This window comes from Haliaeetus albicilla, chromosome 5, assembly GCF_947461875.1.
Source record: "Haliaeetus albicilla chromosome 5, bHalAlb1.1, whole genome shotgun sequence".
In the NCBI taxonomy this organism is placed as follows: domain Eukaryota; kingdom Metazoa; phylum Chordata; class Aves; order Accipitriformes; family Accipitridae; genus Haliaeetus; species Haliaeetus albicilla.
Genome location: NC_091487.1, coordinates 43,761,125 through 43,772,117, shown reverse-complemented (window position 1 = coordinate 43,772,117; position 10,993 = coordinate 43,761,125). Strand labels below are relative to the sequence as shown.

At 49.2% G+C, this 10,993-nt stretch overlaps 1 long non-coding RNA gene across 4 annotated transcripts; it reads right to left on the bottom strand.

The window, feature by feature from the left end:
* Window positions 1–6,557: 6,557 nt before the first annotated feature.
* On the bottom strand, window positions 6,558–10,482 carry LOC138685524 (uncharacterized). 4 transcript variants are annotated; one of them, XR_011324827.1, is made up of 3 exons: window positions 10,417–10,482; window positions 9,298–9,403; window positions 6,558–7,367 (listed from the first exon to the last, which is right to left on the bottom strand). It is a non-coding gene; the product is annotated as an uncharacterized lncRNA (long non-coding RNA). The 4 variants fall into 4 exon arrangements; XR_011324826.1 differs by lacking the exon at window positions 10,417–10,482 and adding an exon at window positions 9,606–10,389; XR_011324828.1 differs by lacking the exon at window positions 10,417–10,482 and adding an exon at window positions 10,142–10,389.
* Between the last annotated feature and the right edge of the window lie 511 nt (window positions 10,483–10,993).

Sequence of the window (10,993 nt, the reverse complement as noted above, 5' to 3'; positions counted from 1 at the left end):
TGAGCAAAGCCCTCACGCTTGCTAGATAGATGCCCAGCAACGAAACAGAGATGCAGAGAGATGTGGTTTCTCCAGCTGACTGGGGGGTAGATAGGCAAGGCAAGGCAAGGCAAGGCAGTAGAGTCCCTGTCTCCTCTGTTCCAGAGTACCTGTCTCCTTGGCATGCTGAGCATGGTCCCTTTGGTGCTGCCATGTCCTGTACAGCTCTTGATTCATCAAGAGCTTGAGTATGGCAGCAGCCCAAAACGTGAAGCATGAAACATGCCCAAAGGCAGCAGCACTAAGGAAAAGGCTCTTTGAAGTACTCAAGAACTCACCGCCTGCGGCAGTGTGCCTGTGCATCCCTAATGTCCACTCGTGTACAAGAGAAATGAGAGGTTCTGGTTTGTGTGGCAAACAGGGCCAACAGCGTTGCCAGACCTTTCTTTCTCCAGGCATCTCAGGACATTCAGTGGTTTTCTTAAAGCCTGAGCACCTGGAGTGCTGGGAATGTGGAAGATTCTCACCTCCCCTGCTCTTTTCTTATGTGACTTCTGACGGCTGCAAGGAACCGGCTGAAAATGCACCCCCCTGGCTACAACACAGGCAGGCAAACCTAAGAAACCATCATTTACTGGTTTCAATGCTATTATTTTTAGACCACCCCCATTGACTGAGATCTGAATTATGGTTTTCATTTTGGATCGTGGGCAAGCACAGTGCGCACAGGGCGGCACTTGGGTGCTCTCCTGCTGACCTGAGCTGCACCAAGAGGCAGCATATACCCTGTTGGACACGTGGGAAGGGGCAGAAAACAACTTGAGTCAAGGACGCAGTCCTCTCACATAGATCACTAGGATTGGGGAATGGTTTCTAGATTAATCCTCGTTTTGTAGGTTTAATGCTTCCCCAGCTGGGGTGCCAAGTCATTTTTCTACCACAGCTGATTTGAAATTAACCTTACCTCCTACAGTCACTGTACCCTGCCACATCAGGGAAGTTAATAGCATGAGAAGAGTTTGAACATGTGAAATGTTTTTATGACTGCATAGATTGAGCCACATTTCCATGACAAATCACCGAAATCTGAGAAATCTAATTTACAACACAAATTCCTTTCTTTTGTGTGTCTTTCCCAACTCAAATTCAAGTCACAAACTCTCTGGCTTCTGCAGTAACTCTAATCTAGCAAACTGTGGGTGTAAGAGAGATGAAAAACAATTGCATGAGGTCTCCAGGGCTGGTCCACAATGACTCCAAACCCTAAATTGCTCATCCCTTGAGCGTGGTTTACAACTGCAATGGATCCTGGCGGAGCTGTGTAACCAGCACTTAAATAAAGGGGAGGCAGCAAGCCCTCCTGAATCAGTGGCATCTGTTCTGGGAAGGGCTGACCCAGAGACAGCCACAGCAAGAAGGTACTGAAACCCACTGTCTCCTCCTAGAAACAGAATTGAAGGTCACAAAGTAAAGACCCCTGCAACCAGCGCTGGCCTCTGATTAAAAATAAATCCCTTTCATGCACAGACAGTGGTTTGAGAAGGGGAAATACAGAACTGCGGTGAAAGCTTGGAGAGCTGATGCCTGGGCATCTTGGAATGGAAACACAAGTGGCATCAATTCAGGTACAGCTCTATACCCCCAGCCATTGGCACCGATGTACAGGCGTGCTCCCTCCTCTTACCCTTCTTTCACAATAAAACTGATTTTTATGGTGATTTCATCTAGGAGCAAGTGTGAAAGCAACTCAGTCTTAGGAACAACAGAGATGAAAGAGTGCTTGGTGTCCTACCCATACCACCTCTGGAGCCAGAAAAATCATGGTCCTCTGTGGACAGTTGGTGCTTTGCCCCAGTACAAGAATTGGCATCATTATTTCCAAGTGATGGGGGCTGCCCCTGTCTCTCGCCAGAATGATAAACAAAACCAGCACTGTGGTGTGGTACTCCTACCCCCTGGTATTGTACTCTCAGGGCTAGAAGAGAGCAGAGATATTCAGGCACTTACAAGGCTCAGTTCTTTTAAAATGCACCAGAGGAAATACTGGTAAAATACATTATATGGTTGGCCACATAACTTACTGCTGTCCGTTGTAACTGAGAAGGAACTGCGAGGAAAGGATCCGACATTTATACGCATGAAAACATCCTCCGTTATACCACACAAGGGAAAGGCATGGCTTGCAGCCCCATGAACCCTTTGAAGAAGACATGTTTTCATAAAGTACCTGAAGCAGGGGACTGAAAATGCAGAACCATTAAAAAACCTCAGCACCCTCAACTCAGACCAAACCAGAAACGTTCCTCATGAGCAGGTTAATATATAAATACACTTCACAACATATCCGTATTTCTGCGGAAGACCATTAAATTCCCAGGAAGCACCCAGTGCCGGCCCCTGGCACATGCAGGGCTACTGACCAAGGGAGGCTGTGAGCCCAAACAGAAGCTCTTACGATCCCATCACAGACAGAAAATCTTGCAGTATCCTAGGCAAATATTAGTCCTGGTGCCAGCAAGTAGTTTTTGCCTGGTCTTTTGCTGTCTGATCAATCCTGTGTAAGTCACTCTTCCCTCACTGCAGGCTGCCATCCTTTCCTCCTTGACCAGATACCCAGTGGATTATTTTTGTCTTGGATCACATAGTCCCAATGTTACAATTACACGCTGACCTCAAAGACTTGCTTTTAAAATTACCCTTCTTTAGCAAACCCTCTGTCTAGTGGGTTGGGTGGTTTTCTTATTTTTTATTTTTATATCTAAATGGTTAAATAGTGGGTGTGGTTGAGGAGAGAGGAAAAGAAGAAAGAGAAAGGAGCAGACAGAGCAAGCAGTAGGGGGGAGGGTTGTGAGGGTCACAAGTGTCCTCCTCAGGACAGGGAAGTCCATGCGCTCTGGAGAGGACACTCTTGGCTTCCTCTCTTTCCTCAGCAGCATCTTCTTCTGGAGGGTTGGTTCTCCTTGCTGACAAATGTCATTTCACCACAGAGACAGTGGCAGTCCTTCTTCCTCATGGCTACACCTAGGGACTTAATTCTTGCAGCCACTACCTAAACCCAGAGACCGAACAAACCAGTGTCCTTCAAACACGGCATGAAAACGGGGAGTCTCCTCTAAACGCTCACTGATGTTAAACATTTTCTAAACGGAAGAGACAGAAAAGCAACTCAGAAGTGCTCTGAAGGGCCTAAAGGCAAACAGGCCTAGGACAGGGATAGGCAGCCATGACTGTAGAGATGTGTTCACAGAGAAACCCATGTAGGATACATGTCACCTGTCCGTGTTGGTCCTTAGCTGATAGTTCCAACAAATTCCTGCAAAACTTCACAGAATGCATAGAAACCTCTTCAGGAGAGCTGAGCATCTTCTTCGAGGATGGAGAGTAGGAGGGAATAGGACACCAGTCTGTCCTAGCAAGGAAAAAAAGGGAAGCAACTCACAGGCTGACAGGAGAAACTCCAAATCTGCAGCAACATCTCACACCCAGGGCGCGCACACACAACTTTTTCAGTTTGCTACACGCTAGGGCTTTCCCTCCATGCTCTAAATAGCTTTAAAGCCCAGCTGAAATGGTTTTAAGGCTGACTGGAGCCACAATGAATTGTCTCCAAGTGGGCTAGTTGTGAAAGCCAGCCTTTTAACAGCCTTCTGTCACCTGGCCAGTGGCTGCTCTTCCAGTCACCTTGTGCTCATAACGGTCGTCTCCATCTTCAGGCATTCATATCACTTCCACGCTGTTCTGCATACCCTACCTTTCTGTAGCCTCTTCCGCACACTTGCTATGTCTCAGTCCTGACAGGGTCAGCTTCTATCATGTCAAACCTCACCAACAAAAAGCCAAGAGTAGTACCTGCAGAGAAGACCTGCAAACAGTGCCCTGAGCTGCAGGTATTTGAGAAGAAGGCATCTGTCACTCAGGTGAGTGAGCCTGAACCCCTGCTCTGGGTACGGGTTCAATTGCACAAGACAGATCTGAACACCATCAGACTGGAAATGATCTCAGCATTTTTGATAAAGTCAATGTTCCAGACATTTGGGAGAGGACAGTCCTCTTCCCTTCATTTTTCCTGCAGCTCCCCTTTGACACAGCATCTTTTCCCCTTCTCCACTTTCTCCACAGTTGTGTTGGAGCGTTGCCCTGTGCTGTTGCAGAGCTGGCCTCACCCATGCCTGCAGTGGCTGCATTTTATGGTGGGCGAACTGATTTTTGGTTTGGTGAGGGGTTTTTGGTCGATTCTGTGAAATGCTTTTGAAGCCTGTGAAACTGAAATGGATTTGATACCTGCTGGAAGAGACTACAGGCTGGGGCAGAAAGTACTATCAGAGCTCCAGTTAAGTGATAGCTATAAATGCTGTCAAGGGACACGATGATAAGCAGGCATCTGAGGACTCACCACTTCTCTCATTTGGGTTTAAAAAGCCAAATCCACCTACTAACATTTGCTGAATAGTGGTTGTTTCACTGGTATCAGTCAGCAAGACACCACTCAAAGGTATTCATCTCTGAAATAAAAAAATTCAAATTCCAAACTCTGCTTTTTTAATGAGCTCCAGTAAATTTGCTCCCTTTTGCAGTCCTGGGGTCAATCAATTAGAGACTGCCTAGGGAGAAGCTTAATTAAGCTCAGATAACACAACAGAGGTTTCACCCCCTTGCCTGCCCTCTATACACATCCTCCTTTACACATCTGGATAAAAGCTTCGCTGCGAAGCCTGGAGAGAGCAATCTCTTCAAGCAGAGAGTCCCCGAGAGCACATCTGAGCTCCCAAAAAGCATTGCAAACTCTTGCATCATGCAGAGGCAGGAGAAGCCAGAGCGGCTAGGAAGTGAGAAGATCCACTCTGGCAGCTGCTGCCACAGGGATAGGGTGTCACTGGGAACAACAAAAGGTGTTTTTACTGAGGAAACGTGGTGCCACGAGTTATTAATCTTCTAGCAGAGGCAGGAATCCTAGAGCTGCTCTGATGGTGCTGCTCTTGCAGCAGGAGCAAGCCAGCCATTCAGGACTAGTCTGACAAATCTGGCTCCAGCTGCTCAGCTTTATTAATGACAGAAGCCCTCGAGGGGTGGGATCCAGAGGCATCACAGGGATTTTTTTCCCCTTTCCTAAGCACAAAAGACAGAAGTGGAATGTAGCTGAGGAATGCTTCGCCCTTGGAAGGGATGTAATAAATCTCCTTGGATGTGATATTTGGTTTATTTTGTGGGAGTCATTCAAAAGGAAAATGCAGATTGTGGGGCTTAGCACTCAGCCTATGCTGGCAAAGGATCCCTGACAAAGAATGTCCATTGGCAGGGAATTTCCTGACTTTGCAAGTGAGCAAACGCCTCTTTTTCGGTTACTCTAAATGCTGTCTTGCTATTATATAAAAGGTTGCCATAAGGCAGACTGTGATCAGTTCTTCTCCAGATCCACCAGCAGAAGGATGAGTAATAATCGGCCTGATTTGCAGGAAGAAAGATTTGGGCTGTGCTCAAGAAAGTGCTTTTTTTCCCAGGAAGGTCTCCTGGGCCGCAGGGGGCTGCTGGGGAGGCTGCGGCATCCCGATCGCTAGAAGCATTTCACGCACGTGTCAGGCACTGCTCCTGGGTGACTCCACCTCGGAGCAGGGGGGGTGGCTTCAGAGACTTCCTGAAGCCCCTGCCAGACCTCTGGTGATTATTATTGTATGATTATTATTTAACAGCGGGAGTGCCGCCTTTGGGATAGGGGCTTAAGGACGACTCTTCCTGCGCTGAAGGTCACTGGACCTAGGGATAGGTTAGCAGGCAGAGGTCAGAGAAGAAGAAAACAGAAGGGAACTGGTGTGCAGATGGACTTGATTTACCACAGCAGCACGGCAAAGAAAAAGCCCAAAGGTGACTGTGGACCTACCACAGAGCAAGATGAGGCCAGGCTCACTGACAGACGTGGGCAGGGGGGAGGGAAGGGATTACTTCTGGGGTCTCAGGTCTACCAGGTAACTCTTGGGGAGGTCATGACGGAGGCCAGTCGGATGGCAGTAAGCCATCTGGGAACCCTAAACCAGGTTTAAAGGGGACCTGGTGGAAGAGGAGCAGACTGCATGGAGCCAACCACAGCTACCTGCAGTGGTTCCACCCTTAAGGGAATCACTATGGTGGAAGGTAGAGGGGGCTATCCACCATTAGTGGTATATGAGCTATTTTTAAATGGTAGAGACAGTTATTGCCAGTGGTGGTAAAGCTCCACTTCTTATAAAAAGCCCAAAGCCCTTCCACCTGCCAGTTTGGACAGGAGTGGGGTAACCTGAGCAGGCAGAGCTGCCATGAGAGCTGCAGGATGCCTGGGGAGAGGTGGAAGTGTGGTCCCTACGCACACTCAGTCACTCCTGCTGTGAACCCCAGAAACTGCACAGGGAACGCCCTACTAGAAGCAGCTGAGTGGTGGCATCGCTGACAGAGCCCAGAGCCACGAGGGGTCAGCCACACAAGCCATCATCTTGTCACTCTGTTCATCCTCCAGAAATGCGATTTTGCTCACTCTGTCAGGTTACTGGAAATTCCCCTTTCTCGTGTGCTTGTGAGAGGAGATGAAAAAAAGGATACCATTAACGAGGAGATGTTTGTTAAGATTTTAATTTCCTAGAAGAGGAAGTGTGTTTGCAGCACTCCATGGAGGGGCTAAGGCCCCCACAATAGATTTTAAGAGAGTCCTTCAGGTTGCTGCCTGCCATTGTCACTGACTGGAAATTACATGTTTTCAGTGTTTCCTTTCTTGTCAGGGAACACAAGGATCTTCTGTTCTGCACCCTGTGCTTTCACATGGCAAGGAGGTGCCTGTGTAAAGCTAGTGACCTTATCAAGAAGTTAGCAGTCTTGGGTTATTACCAGAGCTGGACTAAGCACTTTGCTGCTGTTATCATTGCTATTGATTTTACATTTATAGAGAGCTGCAAATTTACACAGTGCTTAATAAACACAAAGTTTCCTGGACTGCAACTAGTGATAGGAGAATTGGGAGGCCTTTTTTTTTTAAAACCCACAATTTTAAAAAAAAAATAAATTACATGATATTTCTATGTTATTTTTTCCACTACAGTAATAGGCTGAAAATTAGAGGAGTTGCTGCCGCACTCCTGTACGGCCACACACATCAGGACATTGCGAAAGCAAATGGATCTAACATCTCCCAGACAGAACGGCAATTTTACACCACTTATCTCACTGACATCATCCAAAGTTTTGGACAGACGAGTCCAAAATGTGCTGGGTAACAGTGAACCAGCAGAAGGCCTTGGCTTCTACTCCTGCTGTGCCACTTAAAATTTCACCCAGGTTTTCCAAAGATGCAGCATTTTCCTCCTGCAAGAGTGGGGCTCTGAGTCTCGGACTGGGACACAACATGGGGTATTGCTGGACTGCAGTATCTGCAAGCAGGAAAGTCAAATAATGTAAGATAGGCGAATTAATTCCCCCAAGGCACAGCACCATTATCAGCACAAATATTTTGACTCTGGACAAATGATTTGTTCATCAGCTTAAAAAATGAAAAACTTTTGGCTCAAATCTTTGTGGGTGTTTAAAGAGTTTTTCCTAAAGGAACCTCTGAGAGCAGGATTAATGTCCCCCATCCCCGCCACCGTACATCCAAAAGTATCACTTTTGCAACACTTTGTGGCGGAGGGACTCAAAAGAAGGAAAAGGAACAGCAAACAACCATGGGGGCAGGGAGGTTGGAAGATGCAAGGAAAGAGTGGAAGTCTTGTGGCCTTGAGGAAAGGGAAAGGAGCACACACTGAATCCAAATAATCTCTGATGAATTAGAGAGGTAGGTTGAACGATTCCTGGATGAAAGCACTGGATTAGGCCTCAGGAGATCTGAGTCATCACATATTGGTGCTCAAAGGGGACTAGAGACACCAAGTGAGGTTAAGCCCAGTGAAGCACTCAGGTAAGTGGAAACAAATACATGAAGGCAATTTTTGGCAAAAAACCAACCAACCAACCAGACAAACCCCCAAAAGGCTTTAAATGCAGAGATGACACGTGCCAAGGCTGTGCTACAGCAGAAACTCTGGCATGAAACCCCGTGAGATACGTGCTCCCTGGAGGTGGGAATATCCTCCAGGAGTTTGGGTCCTCTGCTGCGAGTTCTGCCTTCAGCTCCTCACATGGAGATAAAGTTCTGCCACTCTTCACTCACTGCTTTTGCTCTAGAGATCTGGCTGTAAATTGAGGCGTACCACTCACGCAGTTTACCTTGGCAGGCTGTGAATGCCCTACTGCTGGCTACAGGGTGTGGCCAAGTGTGCCCAGGCCCTTTCTGCACAGCGTCTCCATATCCTCTAGAGGCTGGCATGGATGAATGGCCCAGCCTTGGAAAATATTATCATCTCCCAGAGAACACTGGTTCTGAGCTGCACCCTAAGGAAGCCAGGCTGCACTCACAGAAAACTTAACGAACGGCTCGGTGAAACTCCCTGGGCTCTACACATGTAAAGAAGCAGAGCCTTCGGCTTTTGAGAAGTTCACCTGAGAATATTCCCTTACATCTTAGCCGTGACACTGTGCTTTCAGCCTGGTACCTGCCTATGTGCCATAATATAGTATTCCCTGATTTATATTTCTGGAGTGCTGGGCATGTGTGGATGTAGCATATTTATCTGTCTGCCTCTTCCACCAGACTACCCCCAAATACCTGACAAGGCATTAACAGTTTGAGACTCCAAGGTCCCGCAGCAGTATTTTCCCACCAAATATTGCTTCTAGTGAGAAAGACCCTGAAGAAGGTTTGAAGCCCCTTGGCCTTACTTCAGGCAGACCCAAGCGCAGCTCTGCAAGGCCATCTCTCCAGGTATCTTCCTGAACCTCGCACGCAGAGGCCAAAGGCATTCTGTCCCAGTCTACATCATGATCACACGGGTAATTACGTATTGTTCTAAATATGAATTTTTCCTCTGTATGCTACTACAGATCTTAACAAAACAATCATGAGGGCTAAGCCACGGTGGTTCTGCTGTGCACAATGTTATTGCAGAGTCCTTGCCAGTGCTCTCCACAGAACATTTCAACTTCACTTTAACCCACCATTGCTCCATCTGTACATCTCAATGCATCTGCCAGGCACATATAATGTGATTTAATTTGCTCTCGGAGTTTTTCTACATGGGCCAGTAGATATCAGAGTCTGAGTATACAAGTTATTTTCAGCTCGTCTGTGACATCCAATTCCACCCACCAGGCTCACAGAGATATATAAATCATGGAGGTGTCTAAAATAACAGGCCCTGAGGAAACATCTGTCACCTCCAGAAGCTTGTGAGAGAGGAGGATGAAGCATTCAACTCAGCAACTTACTGAATTTTCTTTTAGCTCCAAGAAAGCAGAGAGCAGCAAGTCTTTCTGACACAGCCCAGATGCCTTGGCAGTTAGATTTTCACATTGCCTTCACACTGCATTTGACCTGCAAACATAATGCAGGCAATAGAGAGATGCTCAGCAATTAGGGTGACACGGGTACCACCTCACCTTTATCTTCAAAAGGAATGGATTGCTTCAATTCCTTTATGTTTCTGGATTTATTCCCCAAAATTGACTGGCTGGTTGGCCCTTTGCACCCAGCCTCTTAATCAAAGGAACACAGAACTTGCCGTGCTGGAACCTACCAATGGCTGCTCTAGTCCTGAAACCTGCCACCTCCTGCGCTGGTGAAGCATGTGGGCCAGAGCATATCCTTCAGCTATTAACCTTTTTGCATGAAAAATCGGGAAGAATGCTGAGAAGTTATATTTTCATTCTCTCCCTCTTTCCTTTTAAAGTGATCTGATCTTCTCTCTTGGACCCCATCTCCACTCATTCTTTGCTGCTCTTCATAGTGGAGAAAACAGCAATGGAGCAGTGGAAGAATTTAAAAAAAAAAAAGGCAAATCACACTGTATGGAGTGCTACTTGTAGGCTGAACGCTGGCAATTTCTGAAGCATGTAGGACTTGGAAAAAGGAAAGCAGAAGACAGATGGTGCTGCTCTCCTTATGCTGGCAGAGGCAACCACTGGAGAGGAAAGAGGGCCAGGCTCACCTCACAGGACTGGGCGTAGGGGTGGGGGAAGGCAGGATCCATCTTGACCGGCCTTCCCCCACCTCCGCACCAGGCACCTGCTCTCCCTGCCCCAGGGGTGCAAACCCAGGCCCCTCCCACCTCACCTGCCAAATATTGACGGTACGGTGGCTGGAAGTATTACAGAGGGCGGCCGGGGACAACGCACGCCGCCCGGAGGGGGGCCTCACCCCCGCCAACAGGCCGCTTACGCCCGGGCCTCAGGGCCGCCCGGGCCTCAGGGCCGCCCGGGCCGCGACCACCGCCGAGCCGCGACCACCGCCGGGCCGCGACCACCGCCGCTACTCCCCGCTCCACCCGCCTCGCCCACCGGGAACCGTCTCCGGCGAGCCGCCCCCCCCCCCATTCCTCCTCGCCTCACCGTCTCCCTCAGCGTCCCTCACCCGCCCCCCCCCGCCCCGGGCCGCCATCAGGCGACGCGCCGCCCCCTCCGCCCCGCACGCGCTGACGCTGAGGAGGCGCCGCGCGCCCAAGGCTCGGCCCGGCCCGCGGCGGCGCTGCCCCCTGGCGGCGGGCGGGCGGCACTGCCCGCGTCCGTGTCCGCGTCCGCGTCCGCGTCCGTGTCCGGTTCCGCGTCCGTGTGAGCCAAGCCACCCTGTCACCGCCGAGGTTGTTTTGGTACACTTCCCTGGGTGGAAAAGGAAAGCTAAATACTCCCTCCTCCAATTTACTTCACGTCCCCGAACGATACTGGTGGGGTTTGGGGTGGTTTTTTTGGAAAGTTTGCGCCATTTCCAGTAAACCCCGGCTGGTATTTAACGTCATTTTATTCAGAAATTTAAAAAAAACAACCGCCAAACCCTCTTTCTCTCTGCGGTACCTCAGCACCGGGGAGGGGATGACAAACTTGGGGGGGGGCGGTGCCGGGCAGCAGCGGCAGCGCGAAGCCGCCCGCACCCGGCGCGGCCGCCAGGGGGCGCCGCCGCCGCGGCCACGGC